Below are 16,572 nucleotides of genomic sequence, written 5' to 3'. Positions count from 1 at the left end.
CCAACAATACTATTGAGCCACTGACAGGCACAATGAACCTGTTTTTCCCCTAAGTCATTATGACAGCAAGAAACTCAAGCCTCTTCATACGCATGGAATTAATTTTGCCACCCATATTCAGGTGTATGAAATTATCATTTCCCCCTTGGTACTTGATTATTTAATCAATTCACTGATTGAATTTGGCATTTGTTTCAAAAGCTCATCTGTCTACTGGCCATAATGTCAGGGGCATTGTAGTGACATATCCCAGAAGAATTTGCATCAATTTGAGAATGATTAGTTCTTAAAAGAAGAGGAGATATTTCAGGGGTACATCACTAGCCACTTCTTTAAGGCTGATACCATGAACTGCAACTCTCATCATTTTGCTAAGTATTACCAACAGAGAATCCTGTTCCTCAAACTCAAGATGCATTTTTAAAGTTAATTCTTTAAAGATTATTTATTTATTTATTTGACAGACAGAGATCATAAGTAGGCAGAGAGGCAGGCAGAGAGAGAGAGGAGGAAGCAGACTCCCTGCCGAGTAGAGAGCCTGATGCAGGGCTAGATCCCAGGACCCCAGGATCATGACCTGAGCCAAAGGCAGAGGCTTTAACCCATTGAGCCACTCAGGCGCCCCTTTAATTAATTTTTTAAAATAATTTTTTCAGGACAAACCATAAGTGACTCTTAATCTCACAAAACAAACTGAGGGTTGCTGGGGGAAGGGGGGTTTGGAGAAGGGAGGTGGGGTTTTGGACATTGGGGAGGGTATGTGCTTTGGTGAGTGCTGTGAAGTGTGTAAACCTGGCGATTCACAGACCTCTACCCCTGGGGATAAAAATATATGTTTATAAAAAATAAAAAATTATTAATAAATAAATAAATAGGCAAAGAATTTGAATAGACATTTCTCCAAAGAAGAAATGCAAATGGCCAACAAGCATATGAAAAGATACTGAACATCACTAACCATTAGGGAAATGTACATCCAAACCACAAAACCATATCACCTCACCTCCCTTAGGATGACTGTTACCAAAAAAAAACCTCCCTAAAACCAAAAAACCAAACAGAAAATAGCAAGTGTTGAAAAGGATTGTGAACAAGATGGAATTGGGAGGGAGACAAACCATAAGAGACTCTTAATCTCAGAAACAAACTGAGGGTTGCTGGGGGATGGGGGAGGGGAGGGATAGTGTGGTTGGGTTATGGACATTGGGGAGGGTATGTGCTACGGTGAGTGCTGTGAAACGTGTAAGCCTGACGATTCACAAGCCTGTATCCCTGGGGCAAATATTACATTATATGTTAATAAAAATAAATAAAAATAAAAATAATTTTTTCAGGGCACCTGGGTGGCTCAGTGGGTTAAAGCGTCTGCCTTCAGCTCAGGTCATGATCCCAGGGTCCTGGGATAGGGCCCCATGTTCAGCAGGGAGCCTTCTTCCTCCTCTCTCTCTGCCTGCCTCCCTGTCTACTTGTGCTGTCTGTCAAATAAATAAATAAAATCTTAAAAATAATAATAATTTTTTCAATGTGCAGTTTCTTAAGATCCTAAGTGAACTAGATGAGGAAACAACAATTGATGTTCTGGCTGGAGTTTAATATTTGGTCAAAAAACTACAATGTCGGGGTTGCCTGGGTGGCTCACTCCTTAAGCATCTGCCTTCAGCTCCGGTCATGATCCCAGGGTCCTGGTTATCTAGCCCCAGGTCAGGATCCCTGCTCAGTGGGGAGCCTGCTTCTCCCTCTGCATGCCACTCCCTCTGCTTGCTGCTCTCCTTGCTTGTGTGGACTCTCTCTTAAATAAATAGATAAAATCTTTAATTAATTAATTAATTAATTAATTAATTAAAATATCTGCCAGACTCTTAACTATAGGAAACAGTGTGTTGTTGCAGGGGAGGTAGGTAGGGGGATGGGGTAACTGGGTGATGAACAAGGAGGGCACTTGATTTAATGAGCACTGGGTGTTACATGCAACTGATTAATCACCAAATTCTACCTCTGAAATGACTATTATGCAACATGTTAATTAATTGCATTTAAATAAAATTTTTAAAAATACCTGCTAAGGGGCATCTGAGTGGCTCAGTGGGTTAAAGCCACTGCCTTCAACTCAGGTCATGATCCCAGGGTCCTGGGATCAAGCCCCGAATCAGGCTCTCTGCTCAGTGGGGAGCCTGCTTCCCTTCCTCTCTCTCTGCCTGCCTCTACTTGTGATCTCTGCCTGTCAAATAAAGTCTTTTTTTTTTTAAAAGATTTTATTTATTTATTTGACAGACAACAGATCACAAGTAGGCAGAGGAGCAGGCAGAGAGAGAAAGGAGGAAGCAGACTCCCTGCTGAGCAGAGAGTTAGATGCTGGGCTCGATCCCAGGACCCTGAGTTCATGACCCGAGCCGAAGGCAGAGGCTTTAACCCACTGAGCCACCTAGGTGCCCCCAAATAAAGTCTTAAAAAAAATACAGGGGTGCTGGGTGGCTCAAGGGATTAAGTTTCTGACTCTTGGTTTTGGCTCAGGTCATGATCTCAGGATTCTGAGATTGTGTCAAAACTCGATGCTCAGCATAGAGTCTCCTGGAGATTATCTCCTTGCTCTCCCTCAGCTCCTCCCCCTGCTCATGATCTCTCTCTCTCTCTCAAATGAATAAAACCTTAAAAAAGTGATATCTGCTAGGGTGCCTGGGTGGCTCAGTCATTAAGCGTCTGCCTTCGCATGATCCTGGGGTCCTGGGATTGAGCCCCATGTCTGGCTCCCTGCTTGTTGGGAGGCCTGCTTCTACCTCTCTCACTTGCCCTGCTTGTGTTTCCTCTCTTGCTGTGTCCCTCTCTGTCAAATAAAGAAATAAAATCTTAAAAAAAAAAAATAGATACTCTTAACAGGGTGGGTACCTGGCTGGCTTATTCAGTGGAGCATTTGACTCTTGATCTCAGAGTTATAAATTCAAGTCCCACTTTTGTGTAGAGATTACTTTAAAATAACAAAAAATCTTTAAAAATATCGGCTAACAAGTCATCCTGAGGGGAGTAAAGGAAAGGTCTTGCATCAGACTAGTACCTCTCCCATAGCAGCCCTTGGGTCCAGATCACTTTCCTCAAGAGCCTCACTATTTTCTGAGAAATGGGTCTGATGCTAGGATGACCTGTTCATCTGAATGGCAGACATTTGTGGACACTGAGCATTGGTCCCAGGGCAGAGCAGAGCCTCACACTGTGTGACCGCCTACCCCCTCCTCCCATCCCTCTTTTTTTTTTTTTTAAGATTTTATTTATTTATTTGACAGGCAGAGATCACAAGTGGGCAGAGAGGCAGGCAGAGAGAGAGGAGGAAGCAGGCTCCCTGCTGAGCAGAGAGTCTGATGTGGGGCTCGATCCCAGGACCCTGGGATCATGACCTGAGCTGAGGCAGAGGCTTTAACCCACTGAGCCACCCAGGCGCCCCACCTCTTTTTTTTTTTTTTAAGACTATTTATTTACTTGACAGACAGAGATCACAAGTAGGCAGAGGGGCAGGCAGAGAGAGAGAGAGAGAGAGAATGGAGGAGGAAGCAGGTTCCCTGCTGAGCAGAGAGCCCAATGTGGGGCTTGATCCCAGGATCCTGAGATCATGACCTGAGCCTAAGGCAGAGGTTTTAACCCGCTGAGCCACCCAGGCGCCCCTTCCCATCCCTCTTTTGCAGGGCCCAGGGGGAGGACGCCATAGGGTTGAAACTGGCTCATGATAGATGCCAAATAAATGGTGGTCGAGTGGAAAAAAATGTTAACAGCAGCAAAAAGAAATCCAATTACACATTGCAAGAGATTTGGGATTTAAGCAAATCCAGCAGCAGGAAGATCTTGCTGACAGGACATCACTAGACAGAGATATACCTTGAAAATGTTAGATGAGGGGTGCCTGGGTGGCTCAGTGGGTTAGGCCGCTGCCTTTGGCTCAGGTCATGATCTCGGGGTCCCGGGATCGAGTCCCGCATCGGGCTCTCTGCTCAGTGGGGAGCCTGCTTCCTCCTCTCTCTCTCTCTCTCTCTCTCTCTCTGCCTGCCTCTCTGCCTACTTGTGATCTCTGTCTGTCAAATAAATAAATAAAATCTTAAAAAAAAAAGAAAGAAAAAAAGAAAATGTTAGATGAAAAACAAAAGAAGCATCAACACACAACGATTTTTAAAGAAAGCTGTGATTACATGATATGAATGAATGGCCCTGTTCAATGAATAGCCCAGAAGAAAAGATGTATTTTGTAAGCTCATTCTTTTCTGGAGCTGGAAAAAAATAGGTCTTTAGCAGTTATTTTCTGGAGGGGGCCCAAAGAGACATTATTTGTCTAAATATCTCTAGATAGGGCGCCTGGGTGGCTCAGTGGGTTAAGCCTCTGCCTTCAGCTCAGGTCATGATCTCAGGGTTCTGGGATTGAGCCCCGCATCGGGCTCTCTGCTCAGCAGGGAGCCTGCTTCCCTCTCTCTCCCTGCCTGCCTCTCTGCCTATTTGTGATCTCTGTCTGTCAAATAAATAAATAAAATCTTAAAAAAAAATAAAAGTATCCCCCCCCAACAAAAAAAATCTCTAGGTAACCAGGTCCTACTTCCATACATAAATGAGGCATCTAAGTTGGAACATGTGACTTGTATGTAGTGGTTGTAAAAGAAACAAGTGATGTCAGCAAGAACATGGAAAAAGTTGAACCCTCAGACAAGCATGTGTGAATGTGAAATGGTGCAACTCCTGTGGAAAACAGTTTGGCAGTTTCTCAAAAAGTTAAATATGGAATTAACATATGATCCAGTAATTCCACTCCTAGGTGTAGAAACAAGAATTGAAAATATATTTTCAGGGACACATGGCTGGCTCAGTTGGTAACATGTGACTGTCGATCTTCTTTAAAGGTATATATAGGAGGTGTCTGGGTGGCTTAGCTGGTTAAGTGTCTGCCTTTGGCCCACAGATCATGGTCCTAGGGTCTTGGGATCAAGTCCCCCATTGGGCTGAGCAGCGAGCCCACTTCTCCCTCTGCTTCTGCTGCTCCCACACCCTGCTTGTGCCTTCTCTCTCTCTGACAAATAAATAAAATATATTTTTAAAAAATCGTTTAAGGGGCACCTGGGTGGCTCAGTGGGTTAAAGCCTCTGCCTTTGGCTCAGGTCATGATCCCAGGGTCCTGGAATCGAGCCCTGCATCAGGCTCTCTGCTCAGTGGGGAGCCTGCTTCCCATCCTCTCTCTGCCTGCCTCTCTGCCTACTTGTGATCTCTGTCTGTCAAATAAATAAATAAATAAAATCTTTTTAAAAAATTCTTTAAAAAATATTTTTAAGGGCGCCTAGGTGGCTCAGAGGGTTAAAACCTCTGCCTTCAGCTCAGGTCATTATCCCAGAGTCCTGGGATCGAGCCCCACATCGGGCTCTCTGCTCGGCAGGGAGCCTGCTTCCTCCTCTCTCTCTCTCTGGCTGCCTGTCTGCCTATTTGTGATCTCTGCCTGTCAAATAAATGAATAAAATCTTTAAAATATATATATTTTTTTAATCTTTTTTTTTTTTTTTTAGATTTTTAAAAAATTTATCTGATAGAGATCACAAGTAGGCAGACAGGCAGCCAGAGAGAGAGAGGTGGATCCAAGCAGGCTCCCCGCTGAGCAGAGAGCCCAATGCGGGGCTTGATCCCAGGACCCCGGGATCATGACCTAAGCCAAAGGCAGAGGCTTAACCCACTGAGCCACCCAGACACCCCTTTAAAAAAACTTAAAAAAAAAAATATATATATAATATATATAAATATGTATACCTTCAACATATGTACATGTTTTCTTTTCTTTTTTAAAAGATTTTATTTATTTCTTTGATAGACAGATCACAAGGAGGCAGAGAGGCAGGCAGAGAGAGGGGGGGAAGCAGGCTCCTCACTGAGCAGAGAGCCCAATGTGGGGCTCGATCCTAGAACCCACTTAGCCACCCAGGCGCCCCTGTATATGCTTTCATAACATACATACATACACACATATATACATATTACATATGTATACATATATATATATATGTGTTTTCAAACAAATACTTGTACACAAATGGTCATAGCAGTACTATTCATAACAGCCAAAAGATGGACAGAACCCAAATGTCTATCAGTTGATGAATACATAACGGGCGGTATAGCCATACAATGGAATATTATTCAGCCATAAAAGGAAATGAAATACTATTATGTGTTATAAAGTAAACGAATCTCAAAAACACTATGCTAAATCAAAGAAGCCAGACACAAAAGGTCATATATATCGTATGAAACATCCAGAATGGGGGCATCTGGGTGGCTCAGTGGGTTAAAGCCTCTGCCTTCAGCTTAGGTCATAATCTCAGGGTCCTGGGATTGAGCCCTGCATTGGGCTCTTTGCTCAGCAGGGAGCCTGCCTCTGTCTCTCTCTCTCTGCCTGCCTCTCTGCCTACTTATAATCTCTGTCTGTCAAATAAATAAATAAAATCTTAAAAAAAAAACCATTCAGAATGGGTAATTCCATAGAGATGGAAAGCAGACAGTGGTTGTCAGGGAGTGTGGGGAGGGAAGTATGGGAATGACTATTTTTTTTTAAGATTTTATTTATTTATTTGACAGAGAGAGAGAGAGAGAGAGATCACAAGTAGGCAGAGAGGGGGAAGCAGGCTCCCCACAGAGCAGATCTCAGAACCCTGAGATCATGACCTGAGCCAAAGGCAGAGGCTTTAACCCACAGAGCCACCCAGGCGCCCCAGGAATGGCTATTTTTTTTTTAAGATTTTATTTGTTTGTCAGAGAGGGAGATTAAAAAACAGAGCCAGCACAAGCAGTGGGAGTGGCAGGCAGAGGGAGAAGTAGGCTCCCCACTGAGCAAGGAGTCTGGCGATGCAGGTCTCAATCCCAGAACCTGGGGATCATGACCTGAGCTGAAGGCAGAGACTTAACCAACTGAGCCACCCAGGCCTCCTGGAGAGTGACGCATTAAATACGCATATTTAATGCGTATGAGATTTCCTTTTGGTATGATGAAAATGGAACTAGCTAGCGATGATGGTTGTTCAACACTGCGCAATGTAGTAAATGCCAAAAATTAGACCCATTAACATGGTTAATGATTAATTTCATGTTATGTGAATTTTACCTCAGTAAAAAAGAAGGATCTTCTGTGGGCCTCTAGAATAGAGCAAGATGCTGGAGGGAGATAATGGAAATAAAAAGACCCCAAATCTTCGCTTTCTAGTACATATCTCTCATCCTGTTACGGCTTCATTCTGTATTTTCAGGACATTGAAATAATTCCTTAGGCAAATATATACTGACGTTTTACAATGTGTTAGTCACTAAACTAGGCACTAGGAAAACAACCAATAGAGTACAAACACAGTCATGGCCTCTGCCGTCCTGGAATTTACAAACCAGCTGGAGGAGGCAGGCATTCATCAAAAGACTGTATCTGAAAAAAGATGCACAACTGTGACAAATGCTACAAGACAGGTTAAGGTGTTACGAAAACATCTTAAAGGAAAATTTAGTATGAGAAGGAGCATTGAATAAGTGAAGAACGTTCCAGTCAAAGGCTAGAATATGTGAAAGGCCTTGTAGCAGGAGGAAGTGGGAGGAAGTGTGTTGTCTTTCAGCATCTGACAGAATGTCATGTGTATGTAGCGACACAGCTTATGAAAAGCCACACCATGCAAAACCTTCTGAACCAAGTAAGGTGATTCAGTTACTAGTTATTTTCTCACCTCCAAATCCATCCTCTCCTTTAGGATTTTGGTGTTGAGAACTCTGCAGATATTTCTCCATTGTATAGTGGCTCTCTCTTAAGGACTCCTGACAGAGACTACTAGAAGAACTCTGCAAGGCTCAGGGGGAATGATGGAAGCCTCCTTCCTGTTGGCTTCCTGTTGCTCTCTATGGCATCCAGCAAAACTTCTCAGTTCCAGGAGAGGCAGTCTCTTCCCATTGCAAGCAGCTGAATCAGAATGCAGTTTTTCCAACACTTATAGAACCAGTCTCATTATTTCTTCTTTGGAGACACCAGCACTGACTACCCAGGTCTGCTCCTACTCACAGGTCTGGGTCTCAACCCCATGGGGCCCTTCCTCTGAATTCAGAGACACAAACACCTGTCAAGCAGCATCTCCTCTCTCACTCTCTCTCTCTCTCTTTTTTTTTCTTTTAAGAGAAGCCTTCAAGCTTATTTTATTTTATTTTATTTTTTTGTCATTTGACAGAGAGAGATCACAGTAGGCAGAGAGGCAGGCAGAGAGAGGGGTGGGGAAGTAGGCTCCCCACTGAGCAGAGAGCCCAATGGATGCAAGGCTCCCTCCCAGGATGCTGGGATCATGACCTGAGCCGAAGACAGAGGCTTTAACCCACTGAGCCACCCAGGTGCCCCAAGCATCTCCTCTTTAGATATCTGAATTTCAGCTCTTTTTGGCCCTTTAAAAAAAAATTTTTTTTTAAGTTTTGCATTTTAGTAATTTCAACTTCTACTCTTTGTTTCCTCAGCCCTAGGTGGCGGTAGCTGTTCCTACAGTTATTACCACCACAATACCTTAGATTTCTCCTTTTCTTTCTTCAGTTATGTAGTCAACAATCAATTACATTGATTTCTCTCTCTTTTGGGGTGCCTGAGTGGGTCAGTCGTTTAAGCAGCTGCCTTGGCCCAGGTCATGATCCCAGGGTCCTGGGATAGAGCCCTGCATCCAGGCTCCTTGCTCAGCAGGAGCCTGCGTCTCCCTTTCCCTCTACTTGCCACATCCCCTGGTTGTTCTCTCTCCCTCTATGTCAAATAAATAAATTCTTCAAAAAGAAAAAAATAAATTATTTCTCTTTTGTAACATGTGGTTTCTACCTCCTTATATGACCTTGACTGATATATAAGGATCTGACATTTACTCTTCAAGATCCATTTCAAATGCTACCTTCTACATGTCTTTCCCCATTTCCCTCAGTCAAAATTATTCCTTCAGTTAATTTTTTTAAAAAGATTTATTTATTTATTTTAGAGAGAGAGAGAGAGAGAGAGAAAGCATGTTCTCAAGTGGGAGGAGGGGGACAGGGGGAGAGAGAATCCTCAAGCCAACTCCTTGCTAAGCATGGAGACTGACGTGGGGCTTGAACCCAGGACACTGAAATCATGACTTGAGCTGAAGTCAAGAGCTGGATACTTAACTCACTAGTCGCCCAGGCACCCCTCCTTCAGTTAATTCTTAATATCTTTCTTAAGGCCTATAGGCTTTTGTTTTTCTAACCATAAGCCAAATCACTCCCACATGCCTAATAATATCCTTTTGTTGCCCTACAATTACATTGAAATCCCATCACTCAAATTAACTCTGGATCTAACAAATTTACCTTCCAATTCTAACAGAGCAGGGTAGGTATAGAGCAGGCAGGAACAGATATGGGTTCTCATCCATTCTCGTACATATTGTAATTCAGTACAATTTACTTAATCTCTTAGTAAAGTTTCACTTTTCCTAGCCTCGAAGACACCTCTGAGGAGTAAGTAAAATAATATAAAAAGATTAAGATAATGTATGTGAAGACTTGAGCACCATTCGAAAACACGAGCTATTATTTTTCTTATTAGTTTACAATTTATCCAGCTATGAATACAAGACTTAGTTTTTGTTTAGATTAAAAAAAAAAAAATGCTAGGGGCACCTGGCAGGTTAAGCGTCTGTCGGTTAATGGTCTCAGTCGATTGTCTGCCTTCGGCTCAGGTCATGATCTCATGGCCCTGGGATGGAGCCCCATGTTGGGCTCCCTGCTCGGCTGGGAGTCTGCTTGTCCCTTCCTCCCCACTTGAGCTCTCTCTTTCTCTCAAATAAATAAAATCATTTAAAAAAAGATGATTAAGTACAGTTATCACACTTTTCCTTGCAGATTCCCCTTTACTCTCTCTGTTCTAGTCAACTGGCTTCCTTGTTGTTCCTTAAATATCCAATCTATATTTGTACCACTAAGAGCCCTGCATTTGCTGTAAGTTTCGCCTAGGACATTCTTCTCAACATAGATGCAGCTCTGCCTTCTTCCTATCTCAAGGTCACTAATCAGATATTACTGTCTCTCTGAGGCCTTTTCTGACCATCCTATTCAAAATGGTGGCTGGCTCTCAGGGCGCCTGCGTGGCTCAGTTAATTAAGTACCTGCCTCCAGCTCAGGTCTTGGTCCCAGTGGGTCATGATCCCAGTGTCCTGGGATTGGGCCCAGTGTTGGCCTACCTGCTTGGCAGGGCGCCTGCTTCTCCCTCTGCTCCTACTCCCCGCTTCTGCTTTCTCTCTCTCTCTCTCTCAAAGTAAATAAATAAAATCTTTAAAAAATGTTTTTAATACAATGCTTTGGAAAACATGCCTTCATTCTCTCTCTTTCAAATAAATTATATTAAATTAAATTTTAAAAGATTTTATTTATTTATTTGACCGAGAGAGATCACAAGTAGGCAGAGAGGCAGGCAGAGAGGGAGGAGGAAGCAGGCTCCCCGCTGAGCAGAGAGCCAGATGTGGGACTCAATCCCAGGACCTTGAGATCATGACCTGAACTGAAGACAGAGGCTTAACCCACTAAGCCACCCAGGCGCCCTAAAAAAAAAAAAAAAAAAAAAAAAAAAAGTAGTTCTCCCTAACTACTTACTCCCCTTTCCCTCTTTATTTTTCTTCATAGTATTTGTCATCATCTGACATACCATATATTTTACTTATTTCATTGCCCATCTCCTACCTTTATTAGACTATAAAAACTATGAAGGCAGGGATTTTTCTTTATTTTGTTAATTATTATATCTCCAGGGCGTGGAATAATACTCAAGACTACATGGTATGCTGATAAACTTTCTCTCACCAAAAAAACCTCAAAACCAAACCAAACAAAAAAATGTTGCATATTGTTTGCCGTAGTGTAAATATTCCCACTCTGGCCTATTTTAAGCTACCAAAATGAGTATTTATCAGCTCTTGAAAACCACTAGAAGCTGGTTCTAGCACTCCATTATATGTCTGTAACAAGGAATGAACTATGTAACCTGTTTTAACGTCTCAGTTTTCTTATTGTGAAATATCTGTGGGATAATAACAGAACTTAGTTTATAAAACTGAGGCAAAAGTTGGGGCATCTGGGTGGCTTTGCTGTTAAGCTACTGCCTTCAGCTCAGGTCATGATTCCTCAGTGCTGGGCTTGAGTCCTGGGAATCCAGTCCCACATCAGGCTCCCTGCTCAGGAGGGAGTCTGCTTCTCCATCTTCCTCTGCCCCTTCTCCACCCATGCTCTCTCTCACATAAATAGAATCTTAAGGAAAAAAAAAAAAAAAACCCTGAGGCACAAGTTAAATGAGTTAATGTAAGTAAGGCAGATAAAATCAGTAGCTGACACATAGTGTTAACTTTATTATTTTAATTATTTATGTATTTATCATATGTACTTTTCTCCATATGCCACCAACGTTAGCTTGTCATTTCTGGTGTTTTCTGCTACATTTTCCAATGTTTGTATTGATTTAAACAGGTCTATCAAGTTCTGTGGCATTCTTGGATCTGGCAACAGAATATCTAGTTTGCTGGCCATGGATTTGATGATTTCCAACAGGTATAAAATCTTGGCAAACATCTCTTGAGGTGTTGATTTATTATTGTATTTCTTTAAAGATTTTATTTATTTATTTGAGAGAGAGAGGGAGACAGAAAGCACAAGTATGAGCAGGGGCAGAGGGAGAGGGAGAAGCAGACTTCCTGCCGAGCAGGGAGCCCAGTGTGGTTCTTGATCCCAGGAATCTGAGCCAAAGGCAGACATTTTACCAACTGAACAAACCAGGTACCCCAAATTTTGCCTTAGTTTTTTAAACTAGGTTCTATTACTAACCCATAGGTATTTCACAAATAAGAAAACACTTAAGATGGTTTGCAAACTTTACTCCATGTGATTTGAAATCACATTTTAAAATTTTTAAATTATCTTGGGGTGCCTGGGTGGCTAAGTGGGTTAAGCCTCTGCCTTTGGCTCAGGCTATGGTCTCAGGGTCCTGGGATGGAGCCCTGCATCTGCCTCTCTGCTCAGCAGGGAGCCTGTTTCCTGCCTCTTTCTCTGCCTGCCTCTCCGTCTACTTGTGATCTCTCTCTGTGTCAATTAAATAAATAAATAATTTTTTTTTTTTGGAACCGTACGAAACCTTTTATTAGTGCAGAAGCAATTACTCTTAATTTACATGAGAAAATATCTGAGCATTCAGAAAAAAATAACCTCTTTAGGCTTCCTGACACCTCAGGAGACATCTTGCTAAGGGATGCACAAAATAAACGGAGGTGAGAAAAATATGGAACGCTTCACGATTTTGCGTGTCATCCTTGCGCAGGGGCCATGCTAATCTTCTCTGTATCGTTCCAATTTTAGTATATGTGCTGCCGAAGCGAGCACAAATAAATAAATAATCTTAAAAAAAATTTTTTTTCCTTATTTATTTATTTGACAGACAGAGAGAGATCACAAGCAGGCAGAGAGGCAGGCGGTGGGGGGGGGGCAGGTTTCCTGCTGAGCAGAGAGCCCAATGCCGGACCTGATCCCAGGACCCTGAGATCATGACCTGAGTCAAAGACAGAGGCCTTAACCCACTGAGCCACCAGGCGCCCCAATAAATAATCCTAAAAAATAAATAAATAAAATTTTAAGTCATCTTTACACCCAAGATAGCACCCCATTTTTTATTTTTTAAGACTTTATGTTTAAGGATGCCTGGGTGGCTCAGTCAGTTAAGCGGCTGCCTTCAACTCAGGTCATGATCCCAGGGTCCTGTATGGAGGCCTGCATCAGATTCCTTGCTCAGGGAGCCTGCTTCTCTCTCTGCCTCTGCCTGTCACTCTGCTTGTGTGCTCTCTCTCTGTGACAAATAAATAAATAAATAAAATCTTTAAAAAAAATTTTAAAAAATATTTTATGTTTAAGTCCTGTGTTCATGATCTATTCATTGACTTTGATCATTTTCTTATTGGAGATTCCGCTAAAATTGAGTGCGATAGATTCCCACTGAAGGTTTTGGGGAGCAGAGAGGAATGCAGGAAGCCTTATCATCTGTCTTACCCCACTTTCTTCATCTGTTCACAAAGTCTCAGATGGCCTGTATCTCCCTACCTAGAAAATGTCTGTCCTTAAAAATGTTTGTTTTACTTCCTCTAGGAAGTTGGCCTTTATCCTGCCTACCCTTGCTAGACTCAATCAATCTCTCATTATTGCTTTTTTTTTTTTAAAGATTTTATTTATTTATTTGAGAGAGAGACAGTGAGAGAGAACATGAGCGAGGAGAAGGTCAGAGAGAGAAGCAGACTCCCTGTGGAGCTGGGAGCCCTATGCGGGACTCGATCCTGGGACTCCGGGATCATGACCTGAGCCGAAGGCAGTCGTCCAACCAACTGAGCCACCCAGGCGTCCCTCATTATTGCTCTTATTGGATTGAAATTCAACTTACACATCTGACTTCACTACCAGATTGTGAGCTACTCTGAAAACATTGACTGCTTCTTCTTCTTTTTTTTTTTTTTTTTTAAAGATTTTATTTATTTATTTGAGAGAGAGAGACAGTGAGAGAGAGCATGAGCGAGGAGAAGGTCAGAGGGAGAAGCAGACTCCCCATGCAGCTGGGAGCCCGATGCGGGACTCGATCCCGGGACTCCGGGATCATGACCTGAGCCGAAGGCAGTCGTCCAAGCAACTGAGCCACCCAGGCGTCCCGACTGCTTCTTCTTTATCTCTCTTGCCCTCCCCCAGCTCCTAGCATCCTGCCTGGAATGTGCTGGTTGTTTAACAACTATTTGTTGAATTGGTTGGGGTTGTTTTGGAGATGCATCAGTAGAAAGCTGGGATGTAAAGAAGGATGAAAGGACTCAGAAATGGAGCATGTTGCCCAGTGACAATTAAATATAGACAAGCAGGGCATGTTCCCACACAGACAGGAATTTTGTAAGATTTCAAAGTCGGCTGCGTGGGTGAGTCGAAAAGTCAGAGAAGATTTCATTGGAAAGGTATATAAGGGCTAATTTGTGAAAGGTCTTCCATGTTCTGCTAAGAACAGTAGCCAGTGTGTCCTGGAGTGGACTTGGACTAGCTCATGAATCAAAGATTTAAATGTCCAGGAATTTTGTCAGTCAGTTGACCTCACATTGATAGTTTGAAATCAGGCAGTGTGGGTATTTACACCACAGATAGATCTGCAAATACTGAAAATCTTCCTTTTTTTTTTTTTCTCAGAAATACAGTTGTTGATAGGCCACTGGAAAGTTTTTTTTTTTTTTAAAGATTTTATTTATTAATTTGAGAAAGAGTGAGCAAGAGTGAGAGAGAGAAGGAGCAGGAGGAGAGGGAGAAGCGGACTCCTCACTGAGCAGAGAGCCCAACATGGGGCTCAATCCCAGGACTCCGGGATCATGACTGAGCTGAAGGCAGATACTTAACGGACTAAGCCACCCAGGTGCCCCGGCCACTGGAAACTTTTGAACATCACATTTAAAAGGTTGTCAAATCTTATAAGGTTGTTATAAAGGTTGGATGAGAAAATACATATGTAAAGAAACTTAGAGAACCTGGCGTAATGGAAGTATTCCAAAGATATTGTTTGATATTATCACGAGAAACTTTGAGTACCTGTTTCATGTTAGACATTATTCCATGCACTGAGGATACAGCAGTAAACAAAACAACATCCCTACCCTTATGAATTTTTTTAAAAAGATTTTTATTTATTTGACAGAGAGAGACAGGAGAGGTAACACAAGCAGGGGGAGTGGGAGAGGGAGTAGCAGGCCTCCAGTGGAGCAGGGAGCCCAATATGGGCCTCGATGCCAGGACTCTGGGATCATGACCCGAGCCAAAGACAGATGCTTAACAACTGAGCCACCCAGGCATCCCACCTCCAACCCTCGTCTTATGAATTCTAAATTCTAAGCATATGAAACAGATTTTTTAAAGGTTTTATTTAAGTAATCTCTATATCCTTTATTTAAGAAATCTCTATTATTTAAGTAATCTCTAACGTGGGGCTCGAACTCGTGACCCCAAGATTAAGAGTCACATGTTCTTCTGACTGAGCCAGACTGGCACCCCTGCACTTATATTATTCTTAGCAATGTGACCTTAGACAAGCAACTTCACTTTTCTGGGCTTCCATTCCTTCAGCTAAAAATGATGATAATAAATAAGACCTCTCTCCAAGGGTTACTGTTTAAAATGAAATAATTCATGTAAAGTACTTAGCACAATGCCTGGCAAACAGTAAATTTTCACTAAATTATCATTATTAGTATTTTTTTCCAGAAGGGATAAAGATTCAATGTGGAACGGGAAGGGGATGGTGTAGGGATGAAAGGAAAATTTGGAAAATTTATAGGGAATATAAATATAACTTTTCTTTTGTCACCTGGCCTTTGAAAAGTCACCATCTAAGGCAAGTGGTGGGAGGTAGAAGCTCTCTGGGGCAGGGAGAGTTAAATGTGGGCAAGACCCAGTTCTCTTGTAGTTGTCAGGTTTTGTCATTTGGGTTTATATGACGCCTTTCATTTCTACTTTAGCTAAGTATGCAGAGGTTTTTGCCTCTATTTTACTTCCTGCAGTAAAAAGGTCCCCTGAAAATAAGGGATGAGGAGGGATGATGATTTAGCATCTAGGCTAAACAAAAAACTTAAAGACCCACAGGCGCCTGGCTGGCTCAGCAGGAGGAGAATATGATTCTTGATCTCAGGTTTGTAAATTCGAGCCCCACACTGGGTGTAGAGATTATGTAAATAAATACATTTAAAAAGAAAAAGGAAAAGTGTAAAGACCTGAAAAGGTTTATGAAGTAGCAAGGAAAGAACAAAACAAAACGAAACAATGATATAGACAAGGAGAGCAGAGAAAGTTGAATAAGGTGTGAGAGTACCTGTGACTACCTGTTTTTCCATAATTACCATCCAATGACTTTCTTTAGTTGCTATTTAGAGCCTGGAATTTGGAATCCAGATTGGATATCAGATATGGTTTTAGGCCTAAGGAAACTATGGGTTGTGCTGGGTAGGGGAGAAGTCAAGAAGGTGAGATTTCAAATGTACAAGTGTAGGGCAACAAAGAAGAGGGAGAGAGCTTTGGGGTCTTAGCTAGTCAATAAGCAGGCAGGAAGGAATCCAGTGGGATTTGAGCAACAGAATGTGAATTCCTTTTTTTTTTTTTTTTTTTAACATCAAATGTGCATAATTACAGATATACTGAAACATTTGTTTCTTGGTGCAATTTCCATTAAACCAGACACAACCCCATTTTTTCTCTCCTTTATTTTTTTCCTGTTTTGAACATACAAGGCTGTTTATTGAAACATTGTTTATAACAATTGGAAACTTTGTGAATGATCATCAATAAAAGAATTATTTATTGCAACATTGTTTTTTTCTCTTTTATAAATAAAATCTTTCCCCAAATCATCATCACCTTTTTCATCCTCCCCAGACTGGGCTTCATTTTAGCCAAAACGATGTTCTATCTTAAATTTTCTTTTTCCCCCCTTCTTTCTCCTTATTGCAAAATTGTTTATGAACATTGGAAACCAAGTGAACGGCCCCTCTTTGAGTTACACTTCCTTAGCCT

The 16,572-nt window shown here is 42.0% G+C and overlaps 1 non-coding gene across 1 annotated transcript; it reads right to left on the bottom strand.

The window, feature by feature from the left end:
* Nucleotides 1-12,277: 12,277 nt before the first annotated feature.
* On the bottom strand, nucleotides 12,278-12,384 carry LOC116596622. Its single transcript, XR_004288210.1, has one exon. It is a non-coding gene; the product is annotated as a U6 spliceosomal RNA (small nuclear RNA).
* Between the last annotated feature and the right edge of the window lie 4,188 nt (nucleotides 12,385-16,572).

This window comes from Mustela erminea, chromosome 7 (genome assembly GCF_009829155.1).
Source record: "Mustela erminea isolate mMusErm1 chromosome 7, mMusErm1.Pri, whole genome shotgun sequence".
In the NCBI taxonomy this organism is placed as follows: domain Eukaryota; kingdom Metazoa; phylum Chordata; class Mammalia; order Carnivora; family Mustelidae; genus Mustela; species Mustela erminea.
This window is presented reverse-complemented; position numbering and strand designations above follow the sequence as displayed.